The sequence below is a fragment of the Moschus berezovskii genome, chromosome 9 (assembly GCF_049115385.1).
Source record: "Moschus berezovskii isolate FMDL1 chromosome 9, NW_MosBer_1.0, whole genome shotgun sequence".
In the NCBI taxonomy this organism is placed as follows: Eukaryota; Metazoa; Chordata; class Mammalia; order Artiodactyla; family Moschidae; genus Moschus; species Moschus berezovskii.
This window is the reverse complement of record NC_142468.1, coordinates 54812305-54825216: the sequence shown is the minus strand read 5'-3', so window position 1 is coordinate 54825216 and position 12912 is coordinate 54812305. Positions and strand designations below refer to the sequence as shown.

At 44.8% G+C, this 12912-nt stretch overlaps 1 protein-coding gene across 4 annotated transcripts in view; it reads left to right on the top strand.

The window, feature by feature from the left end:
- RORA (RAR related orphan receptor A) overlaps window positions 1-12912 on the top strand; it is an 811723-nt gene that overhangs the window by 443055 nt on the left and 355756 nt on the right. The window lies entirely within an intron of this gene.

Below are 12912 nucleotides of genomic sequence, written 5' to 3'. Positions count from 1 at the left end.
CTCTTTTCCACGTTGTCTAAGTAAGCAGCTATTCTTTCTGTTTTAGGTCAACACATACCACATTGGTAACTATAAAAAGCTATTTATTTTTTTAAAGAATAAGGGCAAAAATGCCCATTGAATAAATATGTGAAGAGATTGGTGAAAGTAGATAATTTTCTGCAAAAATCCTGGGTGAATATTTGACTCTGTCTTTGAATGAGTTCTAACACAAAACTCATGCGCTCAGTGGAATACTTTAAATTTTTTCATTCATTCTCTTATTCATTCAACTGTCTGTAAATTGTTTATTATGCTCCCACTGTATGCCAGGCACAGTGATAAACTAGTCAGGTCTTGGTCGGTCCCACCCTGAGAAATAATCATATGGTCAGGACATGTTCAGTTCAGTTCAGTCGCTCAGTTTTGACCGACTCTTTGCGACCCCATGAATCACAGCACGCCAGGCCTCCTTGTCCATCACCAACTCCCAGAGTTCACTTAAAATCATGTCCATCGAGTCGGTGATGCCATCCAGCCATCTCATTCTCTGTCGTCCCCTTTTCCTCCCGCCCCCAATCCTTCCCAGCATCAGTCTTTTCCAGTGAGTCAACTCTTCGCATGAGGTGGTCAAAGTATTGCAGTTTCAGCTTTAGCATCAGTCCTTCCAATGAACACCCAGGATTGATCTCCTTTAGAATGGACTGGTTGGATCTCCTTGCAGTCCAAGGGACTCTCAAGAGTCTTCTCCAAGGCCACAGATCAAAAGCATCAATTCTTCAGCGATCAGCTTTCTTCACAGTCCAACTCTCACATCCCTACATGACCCCGGGAAAAACCATAGCCTTGACTAGACGGACCTTTGTTGGCAAAGTAATGTCTCTGCTTTTTAATATACTATCTAGGTTGGTCATAACTTTCCTTCCAAGGAGTAAGCGTCTTTTAATTTCATGGCTGCAATCAGCATCCGCAGTGATTTTAGAGCCCCCCAAAATAAATTTAACTACTGTTAATAAAGAGATAGCATGTTCCTTGTCTTACAGTGTTGTGAATAAGGTATGAGTTTGCTGAATGAATTAATTGGGAAGCCAATGGAGAATTAATTGATGGTTCAGTTAATAAACAGAGCAAGAGTTTGTCTCCAGCACTGACCTTTCCTTCAGGAATTTTCTGAAGCTTTGTGAACTTTCTCCCATCTCCTTGTAAGAATCTCAAGTGTCTGGCCCTACCCTTTTTGTTAATTGCTTCATAAAATGAAAAAAATTTCATGGAAGAACTGACCAGTTCTTTCCATGTGCTGTCCTGGCGAACTTGTACTGATTAAAGAATGGATGACTCTGGAAGGAGTCAGAGCTGGAGGCCTCCAGATGCAGTTTCTCCCCAGTTATTGCAGGGTTCCTCTCGGGTGAGAACTCAAGCCAGAGACAGGAGTGGACCATGATTTTTTGGCAGAATTGGGCCCAGCAGGGGATAGAAGTTAGTATCCTTCTGATGTGATGGCAGAAGCTCTTGAAAATGCCCTTCTGCTACCCCCACTGTCTCCTGATCACTGATGCAACAACCAAGGACAGCATCTTCCACTCCAGTGAGGGATAGAGTTTAACAGGTCAGTGCCCCAGGGAGCAGTGACCCATAGAATTCCATCAGCCCTAAGGTTTAAAGAAATGCCAAGGGAGACTAACACTTCCTGCTGTGAAACTCCCTGGGGCATAGCCTGTCTCCAGTCTGGCAATAAGCCAAGTAAGCAAAGGTGAGGCCTGAACCAGGTTGGGCCAGAAGAAAGACACCCCCTCCCTGCTCCATTCTCACTAAATGCTCTGCCTGACTGGCTCTTTTGTTCACTGGGACACCCCACCCCCACCCCCGCCACCCCAGGGAGACACCACCACCACCCCTACCTCTTCGCCACCCCCTCCTCAGGGCTTTCTATTCTACAGAAAGTCTTAGGGGGAGGGGATTCCTAATACTGTCTTTGCGTGACTCCTGGAAAATCCTTAAATGATCTAAGTAAATGAGTAACTCTTTGGATATCACAAGATGAAAGTAAATGAGTTGCCCAGGGACTGTAATGAATGCAGATGAATTCTGTACCTTTGCACAGGTTTGAGAGAGACGAGAGGAGCTTCCGGTGCCAAGACGTTGTCTGAAGATGAGAGAGAATCAAAATCAATGGGAATCAGGAAGAAGAGAGGAAAGGAGAGTGTAAAGTCGTAGTCCTTGGAGAAGCTATTAACCAAGACTTGACTTTTATTACTTTATTCCTAAGGTTATAAAAAAAATATATCCTGGGTGATTTCTGCCAAGTGCCTCCCAAGAGCTTTCACTTCAAGGGTCCCATGCCTCCTATGGTTCTGGACCAGGGTAGGGAGTGCATCCATTTGCTGTGCAGGAGGGTGTAGGTACCAGAATACAGACCCCTGGCCCCCGCCTGCTATGGTGGATTCCAGATTTGACAGTCACTGGAAAGTGTCTCCACCTCCCCTTCCACTGTCGACCTCTTAGGCTCTGTTTCCTTCTGGGACCCCAACCCAAGCTTTCCCTTCCTGGAATTGACCACCACATCTGCAGGACCACCTTCCTATCCTACCTGCCTCTTCCTCTGCTGTCTCCAGGCTGAGGTCTGGAGTCAAGGCTTAGAGGGCAGGGAAGTGAATTTCTGCCCATCTGCGCTCCCTGCTCCTCACACTGGGCACCGCACCTCTCTGTCTGCTCTGCTCTCAGTTCCCTCTCCATCTCCTCCTTTTCCTTCTTCAGGAAGCCTTTGCAGTCTGTTCCTTTCCCCACCACTCTTGATGTCCCCTAGGCTTCACCCTCATGATGCCCTACAAGGAAATGCCCACGTAGTTGGTAGTAGCTTGTCTCTGAAATGTACACACTTCCTTCTTACTTCATCCAGTTCTCCCTGAGCACCTAACACCTGGCATCCAGTGTACCAGGGGTTCCAAACCTGAAGGAGAGGCTGTGTGTGTCGGGCTGCTTATAACACATTGGCTACTATGCAGTTTTCTGACTGCTATAATACTACCAACTGCTATAAAGAAGGCTTTAAGAATCCTGACGGGAAACAGCAGTCATAAGAAACGATCCATAACCCCTGGGGTCCTGGGGAGCAGACAATCACGGATGAAACTGACCTGTTCTCAGGGACCCACACAGGCATTTCTTTCCTCCACCTGGATTCCTTCAAGATCGCTGTCTCCCAGGAGGCAGCTCTGTATCTCCCACATCATTTTAGTGGGAAGATGGAGTCTTGGCCCCCAAACTGGTCCCTGAACACACTTTGCTGTGAAAGCCTCGCCAGGAAGGGTGGTTTGGGGAGACCTTCCAGATTGCACTCCAAGTGCCTTATGGTTGAAACATACTTTTTTAGACTGCCTTTGGGGGAACATAACCACCCTTCACAATTTTGCATTTCTGGGAAAAAGCTTCCAAATAATAAATGAACAAATGAGTTCATTTGGGGGATTTTATACACCGGACATTTTCTTACCAGCCCTAGATCCTTCAAAACTCTCAGTCTCTCAAGGCTCCATTTCTGTAACCTAACTCATCTTTCAAAGTCATTTATGTCAAGGTGTTACTGGGTTAAAATGTTCCTTTCTTAAGTAATAAGCTTTTTAGCAGAGACTTCTGGTAGACTAATGCCTTAACTCTAGAAAAGATTTCTTCACTCTAGTAATTCTCTCTGTAATGAAGGGGAGCTCAGACAGACAGTAAGGCAAGTTGGTAATAGAAACATTTAAGGCGCTCTGAAATCATATATTCTGAGCCTGGTGCCCAGTATATGTAAGCACGGCATTACTACTGTTTTCCAGTTAGGTTTACTGTTACACTTTATAGGATCCTTGACATTATATCTATACCACAGGTAGGGGAAGGGGAGGGCATTGGTCTTCCCAATAAGATCCATCTAATTCCGAAATATAATTGGAAGTTGTAAAGATTCTGAACTGAGGTTGCACACCTTTTCCTTTCTGTGGTTGGTCAGGGCTTGGGAACTAAAGCTAAACACAATAAAAAATCTTCAGTTTGAAATTTGATAGGAAGAAAAAAAAAAGAAAGTATGTCTTTAAAAAAGAGAGAGCAGGTAAAATAGTGTCCCCAGGCCAGGAAAGTACCAGTCATTTTCAGATAAATTATACCCTCCTCCTCCTCCATGGGAAAAAAAAAAAAATCATACTCAGACTTAACTGTCCCTTTGGCACTTTTGTCAAATGAGTTTTAGTAGCAGGAGCTGCTAAAAATATAAGCCAATTTCTTTCTTCATTTAAATCAAGTGCTTAAAAAAAGTGTAGCACCTAGAACTGGTGCAGGGCTCAGCATAGCAGCAGCTAGTCTGCCAGAGTCCCTGAATAGTCCTCAGTGACAGCCAGCACCCTCTGAGAGCTCAGGGGAGGCAGTGGCCAGGCTGGACATTGCCCCTCAGTGTGGGGGCTGTGCTTGAGCACATGGGACCCAAGTTGGAAAGGTGCCTTTGGGTGTATACTGACAAGGGTAGGTACAGGAGGTGCTCTCAAGAATACTTTGTTGTTTGGACGTTCATAAGTCGTTCCTGCAATCTGCTCTCCCTCTTTCCCTCCTTCCCCCCTCCCTCCCTCCTCCTCTGCCTTTTCTTTCTCTCTCCCTTCCTCCCCTTTCTTCTTCCCTTCCTTCCATTCTCCCTTCGTTTCTTCCTTCTAAACATACAAGAACATTCACAGATATCAAGCATGTGCCAGTGCTTGTATAGAGACTGGATGGGACTTTGAATGGATGAATGAGACCGAGTCCCCACTCTCAGGAAGAATGGAACCCACCACATCCCCCAGCAGTGCTCTGTTCCCATATGGCTTTTCTCTTAGTCGTGTTTGGAAAGGCATCTAACCAACTGGCCCTGCCTATAAGGTGACAACTGCTGCTGCTAAGTCGCATCGGTCATGTCCGACTCTGTGCGACCCTATAGATGGCAGCCCACCAGGCTCCTCCGTCCCTGGGATTCTGCAGGCAAGAACACTGGAGTGGGGTGCCATTGCCTTCTCTGAAGGTGAGAACTAGTAAAGGCTTAAATTGTTTTCAGCGTTACTTGCCTTTAAGAGAAGACTGTTAACAATGCACAAAGCCTTTGAAGACCAAAGTAATATATCATGGTAAAACATCAGAAATTGCATTAGGGAGGAGGGGTGTGTTTTCAGTGGGAAGACTCTTCATGTTATCTTTTGTGGCAGCTGTTGTGCCCACGAATCATATAAATTAGATCTAGAGAACTTCCCTGGTGGTCCCGTGGTTAAGAATTCACCTTCCAATGCGAGCGGTACGGGTTAGAGAGCTGGTTGGGGAGCTAAGATCCCACATGCCTCGCAGCCAAAAAAACAAACCAGAAAACAGAAGCAATATAGTAACAAATTCAATAAAGACTAAAACTGGTCCACATTAAAAAAAAAAATCTTAGAACAATAAATTAGATCTAAATTATGTGTATCAAAGATCACTTTAAATTCACATTTTGGGGCGGGAGGGGGTGACTGGAGCTATAGGGTAAGAAAGAAGACCTACTCGGAGCTGACTGTGGATTGTGCTAGGAGTTGGCCAGCCCTGGGACTTATAAACGAGGCCACCTTGAATCAGACCCCTTATGGAGATCCAGTGATTCAAACAAACCTCCTGAATGAGGCTCTGAGATAGTTTGTCATAGTTCAAATTCTGGTATCCAATGAATAATGAACATAGTTGTTAGTGTCACAGTGACTTCCACAGAAAAGCCTCATTTTACTACTCTTATCCAAACCAACTTTCCTATGCAGTCATTGCATGGAGGGTGCAGATTTAGAAGTACCTACTCATGTGCTAAAAGCAGTGATGGATTGTGGTAAGCCATCCCTGCTATGCCGTTCTACTTGGTAACATGGTACAGAAATTTAGAAAGCTACCCAGCTATCCCTATTACCATGGCACCAGTTGGCGGGGGGTTTGGGGGGGTCGGGGGGACAAGGGAAGGGAGGGAGGGAATCCACTGATTCCAATTAGGATTAACTCTATAACCTTGGAGAAAGAAATGGCAACTCACTCCAGTATTCTTGCCTAGGAACCTGGTGGGCTGCTGTCCATAGGGTCTCACAGAGTCGGACACAGCTGAAGCGATTTAGCATACGTGCATGCATGCATTGGAGAAGACAGTGGCAACCCACTCCAATGTTCTTGTCTGGGGAATCCCAGGGACAGAGGAGCCTGGTGGGCTGCCATCTATGGGTTCGCACAGAGTCGGACATGACTGAAGCGACTTAGCAGCAGCAGCTGCAACGTTTTGTTCCTTACAGTGATGCCCTAGGCCCCTGATCCCCAAGCATCAGCACAGACAGTCCTAGAAGTTCTGGGCTATCCTGTCCTGCTGTGATCTGTTCGGACCTTCTTTACTGGTACTGTCTTAAATTTTATTTATTTATTTCGTTTTGGCTGTGCTGGGTCTTCATTGCTGTCCAGACTCTCTAGTCGCAGGGCACAAGCTTCTCACTGTGGTGGTTTCCTTCTTGCAGAGCATAGGCTCCAGGGCAAGTGGGCTTCAGCATGGTGATATTTCACATCCCATCACTGAAGACACCTCTGTGACCTTTTCCATACATATCAGGTTATTTTGTCCTTAACCAGCTGCTCTCATGTCCCTTAGCTGAGTTACAGTTCATTTTGAATAGTCTTTTGGTTAAGCATATAGATCTGAACAATAGATTACATGGGTTTGAGATTGAATAGCAATTCTTATATGTCAGGCACAGTCTGAAATTTTATATAAATTACCTCAGTTCATCTTCACAGTAACAAGTAAGGTACCATTATTATTATCACAGTATAAGCAAGGTACTATTATTATCTCCATTTTTACAGATGGGGAAACTGAGGCAATGGCAGGTTATGTAATTTTTCCAAGGTCATACTGCTGTTAAGTGGCAGAGCTGAGATTTGAATCCAGCCAGTCTGCTTCAATCACTACTAGTTCACTGAGATTTGAAACACTGATTTTATTATTAAATGTAATAGCCCAGTTACCAGAACTTTAGGATCACTTTTACAAAGGATAATGTGTCTGAAAAGAGCCAGTCGGCCTCTATCAGCAAAATGGTATTTAATGCTCATAGAGACAATTGTTTCTCCTCACTTGAACCCCCAAACCCTATCCAAGAGCAAAGTTTATCTTGACCTCATAGATTAAGCCTGTTCTCCTTGCAGTACTAGGGAGAAATGCTGACTAGGTTAACGTCCAAAAGCCTGGTGGAGTCAAGAATATTTCCACATCCCAGACCTCTTCCTCCTCCACGAAGACCCCCTGATTATGCCAGTAGGTCTTGTGTCCTCTCCCTGTGTATCTCTTTTCTTGGATCTTCCCTGAACCTGAATTGGGACAGCTGATCGGACCAACACTCATATTTATCAGCGTTCGACAGGTCTGAATATTGGAAATCACACTTCATTACTCACTAACTTATGTTATCCTCTTTATAATTCCACATCAATAAACTCTGCTTTCACAACAGTTTAAAGGCCTTGAACCATGTCTTAAATGTAATTTTTTCACAAAGGGCTTATCAATATGCTGGATACCCCAAAGCTATAGTTAATAAATAGCCAGGCACCTGACCTGAAGCAGCAGTAGTGATTAAGGCAAAGCCAGTGTCTTTTGGCCAAGACACTTTTGCCAAGATAGTGTCTTTGGACCAAAGTTTTTACATCAGTTTCTTTTTTTTTCTTATCAATACCAGTTCTTCACTTTTTTTGTCTTTTCCTTTTCATGGTAGATGTTTAAAAATTCTAGTTGCCTGCACTTTGAGTTGAACTCACTTGCTTATTTCTGAAGGAGATAACCATGTTACATATGCTTTTGTTCTACCCAATAAGGCTATAACAATTAAATCTGAAATAATGAAAAAATTCAGTAGTACCTCTGTCTTACCTGTACATACTCAACATTCATTCACTCACTGAATCTGTATTTGTTGAGTTCTCCTGCTGTGTGCCAGGCACTCTGAGTAATGCAACAGGCATGGTTAGAACCTCCATTCATCAAGGCTACTGTCTGGAGTAGAGGAGGGTAGGCAAAGACATTAAAGGAATAAGCATGATTTCACATCATGCTGAATGGCCTGAAAACTAACAGTAGAGTAAGATGAAAGAAAATGATGGAAGGCACCTAGTGTAGAATCTGGATTTTTAACAAATCGCCAAGTGATGCTGCTGGTTTGGGGCCTACCCTCTAAGAGTCACTACCCTAGTATTATATATTACGGGTGGATTACCTTATGGACTAGCTCAGAATGTATTAGAATCACCTGGAAGCCTTTAGAAAATAATGATGTCTGATCTCTTTCTACGTCTCCATTGTTGCCCTGAAAAACAGGTTCAGTAGTACCATCTTTCTAGTTTCCATATATATGCATTAATATACGACATTTGTTTTTCTTTTTCTGACTTATTTCACTCTTATAATCAGCTCTAGGTTCACAACAAAGGAGACAGAGAACAAGCTTACAGACATGGGTTGGGGGTGATGGGGAGGAAGAGGGTGAAACAGCTGGAGAGAGTAATATGAAGCATATACACCACCATGTGTAAAGGAAATAACCAATGGGGGAGAAAATAACAATGAGCAGCCCCATCCCAAGAGATTTTGTTATCATTCATCTGGGTTGGGGTCTGGGTATCTGCATTTTCCAAAGCACCTAATGCACATGAGAATCAAGAACCACTGATGCTGGATGGCCCCAGGGAGGGTGAGTGTTGCTCGCCGAGTGCTGGCTAGAGTACACTTGCTTAGGTACTTGCAGCACAAATGCTGACTCACTCACTCGCCGGTCAGTCTACTGGTAGGGAGTTCTGCCTTCTTCCAGCGTAGCTCTCACAAATCCCCAGTTGCAATGTGATTCGGTAATCCTACCCATCTGTCATATGAAAAAACTGGAGCTTGATGGACTTGCTTGCCGTGAATTTGAGCTCCAGCATGGAGTGTTTCTAACAAACTTGAGTCACGGACAGTCGGACTCACTGTTCTGCACTGAGAAGCCCAGCACGAGCAGGTGGTGGGGAATGGGCTGACTCGCCGACAGTTCTGTGACAGTGCAACGAGAGTCAGGAGACCCAGGCTCACTTCCAGCTCTGCCTTGATGAGGTGGAGACTTGGGCAAGTCATCTGACTCCTTAAGATACAGCTTCTTCGTTTGCAAAATGCGGGCATTAAACTAGGAGGTCACTGGGCTTTTTTTTTTTTTTTTTAATGATAAAATTCTAGTAGTGCTAGTTGTGAAAGGAAACATGAAACTGAAGCTTCATTTCCTCCTTGATAAAATCAAAGTTGGACTTGTGACTTCAAAGATTATTGTCAGTTTGAGTGTGGCAATTCAGCTAATAATGACAATAGCTGACATTGAAACAGCGCTTCTTTTTTTCTATGAATTTATTTTTTATTTATTTTTAATGGAAGGATAATTGCTTTACAATATTATGTTGGTTTCTTCCATACATCAACATGAATCAGACATAGGTATACATATGTCCCCTCCCTCTTGATCTTCCCTCCCACCTCCCACCCCATCCCACCCCTCTAGGTTGTAACAGAGTACCAGTTTGAGCTCCCTGAGCCATACAGCTAATTCCCACTGGCTATCCGCTTTACATGTAGCTGTTGGTGTTGTTCAGTTGCTCAGCTGTGTCCGACTCTTTGCCACCCCATGGACTGCAGCACGCCGGGCTTCCCTGTGCTTCATATAGTAGTGTATATATTTTCATGCCACTCTCTGCATTCGTCTCACCCTCTCCACCACCCCCATATCCACAAGTCTGTCCTCTATGTCTGAGTCTCCACTGCTGCCCTGCAGATAGGTTCATCAGTACCATCTCTCTAGATTCCATATATATGCTTTAATATACACTATTTGTTTTTCTCTTTCTGACTTACTTTGCTCTGTATAATAGGCTCTAGGTTCACCACTGCATTAAACTGACTCATATGTGTTCCTTTTAATGGCTAAATAATATTCCATTGTGTGTATGTACCACAGCTTCTTTATCAATTCATCTATCGACAGACATCTAGATTGCTTCCACGTCCTGGTTATTGTAAATAGTGCTTCAGGGAACACTGAGGTACATGTGTCTTTTTCAGGTATGGTTTCCCCAGAGTATGTGCCCCGTAGTGGGATTATTGGATCATATGGTAGCTTTATTCCTAGTTTTTTAAGGAATCTCCACACTATTCTCCATAGTGATTGTATCAATTTACATTCCCACCAGCAGTGCAAAAGGGTTCAGTTTTCTCCACACTCTCTCCAGCATTTATTGTTTGTAGACATTTTGATAATAGCCATTCTGACCAGTGTGAGGTGATCTCATTGTAGTTTTGATTTGCATTTCTCTACTAATGAGTGATGGTGAGCATCTTTTCCTGTGTTTATTAGAAAGAGCATTTCTTTATACCAGTTGAAAGAAATTTTCATTATCTCATTTAATCCTTACAACCAAACATGAGATAAATTCTGGTGTTACCATCCCCACTTCATAGATGAAGAAACTGAGGAATGGGAAAGCTAGGTACCTTGCCCAGGCTCACACAGAGAGTAGGCGATAGAGTCGTACTCTGCCCCAGCCATCTCATCCACAGTTGGGGTACCCTCATCATCACACTGCTCTGACCCTCAGTTTTTCCAGCATAAAATCAGAGTTTGGACTAAATGACCTCAAAGTTCCTTTTAGCTCCAGATATAGTGCTTCTGTGGCTGCTTCCTCTTGCTCACTTTTTTTTTTTAATTTACTCAGCAGACTTTGAATGCATTCTTACTGTGGAACTCAGGACTCAGACTGTTGGGATTCTGATCCTAACCTGACCACTTACTAGCTGTGTTACTTGGGTCAAGTTACCTAAATTCTTTGGCCTCGTTGACTCATTAGTTCATGTGGAATTCATGAAAGCGCTGCTTTTGGAGAGTTGTTGTAAGGATAAGGTGGCATATCACCTGAAAGCACCTAGCACAGGGCCTGACTGTTGGTAAAGTGAAAGTGAAGTCGCTCAGTCATGTCCGACTCTTTGCAACGCCATGGACTGTAGCCTACCAGGCTCCTCCATCAGTGGGATTCTCCAGGCAAGAGTACTGCAGTGGGTTGCCATTTCCTTCTCCAGGAGATCTTCTCAACCCAGGGATTGAACCTGGGTCTCCCGCATTGTAGGCAGACGCTTTACCATCTGAGCCACCAGGCCTGGTAGTAAGTGCTCAGTAAATGTTTCTCTCAGTATCAAGAGGCCCCGTACTCATGCAACAATGAGTAAGCTACAGTCCTGGGCATCAGAGCGTTCACAGCCTATGTAGAGATAGATACAGATAACTGAAGTATATGAAATGATCAAAGTTTGTCCCAAGCCTTTGGGGAATGCAGTAGAGGGAGCTATTATTTCTAGGTCGGAGGTAAATGTGGTGAGTTGCCAGTCACATGGACCTATTCAGGACACTTTGTTGATGGGAGAAAGACTAGTGAACCCCACTTTTCTGGGGGGTCAAAGGTTTTGGGAACCCCTGGCACTAGGATCTGGGTAGCTCAAGAAACGAAGCACAGAGGCTAGGAGTTCCTGATCCAAGAAGATTCAGACCATGCTGATCAGAGGAGCAAGTTAGCAGTCAGCCTGAAGGTGATGGGCAGGCTGCCAGGAGTAGGGAGACAGAAGGAAGTTGCAGCAAGGCGGGGAGTTGCCTAGAAGTGGAGCACACACCACCTCCAGTAATTGGAAAGCTTGGAGGCATTGCAGGCATCTTCAATGGAGGGGAGATCCCTTGTATAGCCAACTGGCCAGCTTCTGGAGTCTTCTTTGGGGCTGGTGGGAGGAGCCAATCTTGGCTAAGGCTGGAGGCCCTGCAGAGGGGACTATGTAACTGGGACACCTGGCTGAAGTGAGAGGTACCCTGATAATGGGGTAGCTGCTGATCTGGTCATGCTCGTATCCAGAAAGTCTAAACTCTTCAGGCGGCAGAGCTGGGGTGGGCTGGAATAGGGGATGGAGACTGGAAATCAGCTGTCTCCTTTCCAGATCTCTGGACCACATCCAGCATCCTTCAGAGCAAGGCCTGGGAATGTGCCTTTTCACAAGCTTCCCTCGCCAACATTCTCATGTCTGTAAACTGCATCTTTGCTTTGAGACACACATGGTGGAGGGAAGCTCAGAAAGGAAAAACTGAGGCAAGGCCAGCTGGCAGTGGAGTTGGGACCTCCAGATGTGCCGTTTTCACAGCTTAGGGGAAACCTGTGTTGTTTTCCTCTGAGTTTCCTGTAAGACCTGTACACCTGCCCCTCCCCTTCTGTCCCCCACCCCCATGCTCATTCTCAGTGTGAAAGCTCCAGGCCAGAAGAATCACATTTAGCTCAAAAATCATTAAAAAAAAAAAAAAAAAAAAATTTTAACAGGAAAGAGAGTGCACCTTTTTGACCTCAAATCTTAAACTCCCTTCAAGCAACGTAGGCCTCATTCTCACCATCTCTTTTCCTGAGTGTGAAGCATTTAATCAAGGGTTTGCTTTCTGTGAGACCTCCGGCTTGCTCAGAGCTGGGGCGGGATGGGGGTGGGGGCGGGTTCTTTCTTTCCTCAGCTTGTCTCAGCCCCTGGAAAGCCAGCTCCGAATACTGTCTGGTCTTTTATAACTTAAGGGAACTAGCATGTAGTTTTGATGGGCAATGTTTACCTATCTCTGGGAAGAAGAAAAAAGGGCCACTGAAAGAACACATGCTGGAACCTGTGTGAGCAAAGAGAAAGCCTATAAATTCCCTGAGCCACCCTCAGGTCCCTGGAAGGCGGAGGGCAGCGTCCTGACTTGTAGCATCACTTGTCAGCTTGTCCCAAACGACGAGTTTCCCAATTGCAAGACAGCTTCAGACTTCTGTGGCCCAGGAGAGGACGGAGCTGTGTGAAATGGCACGCGCGCGCACACACAC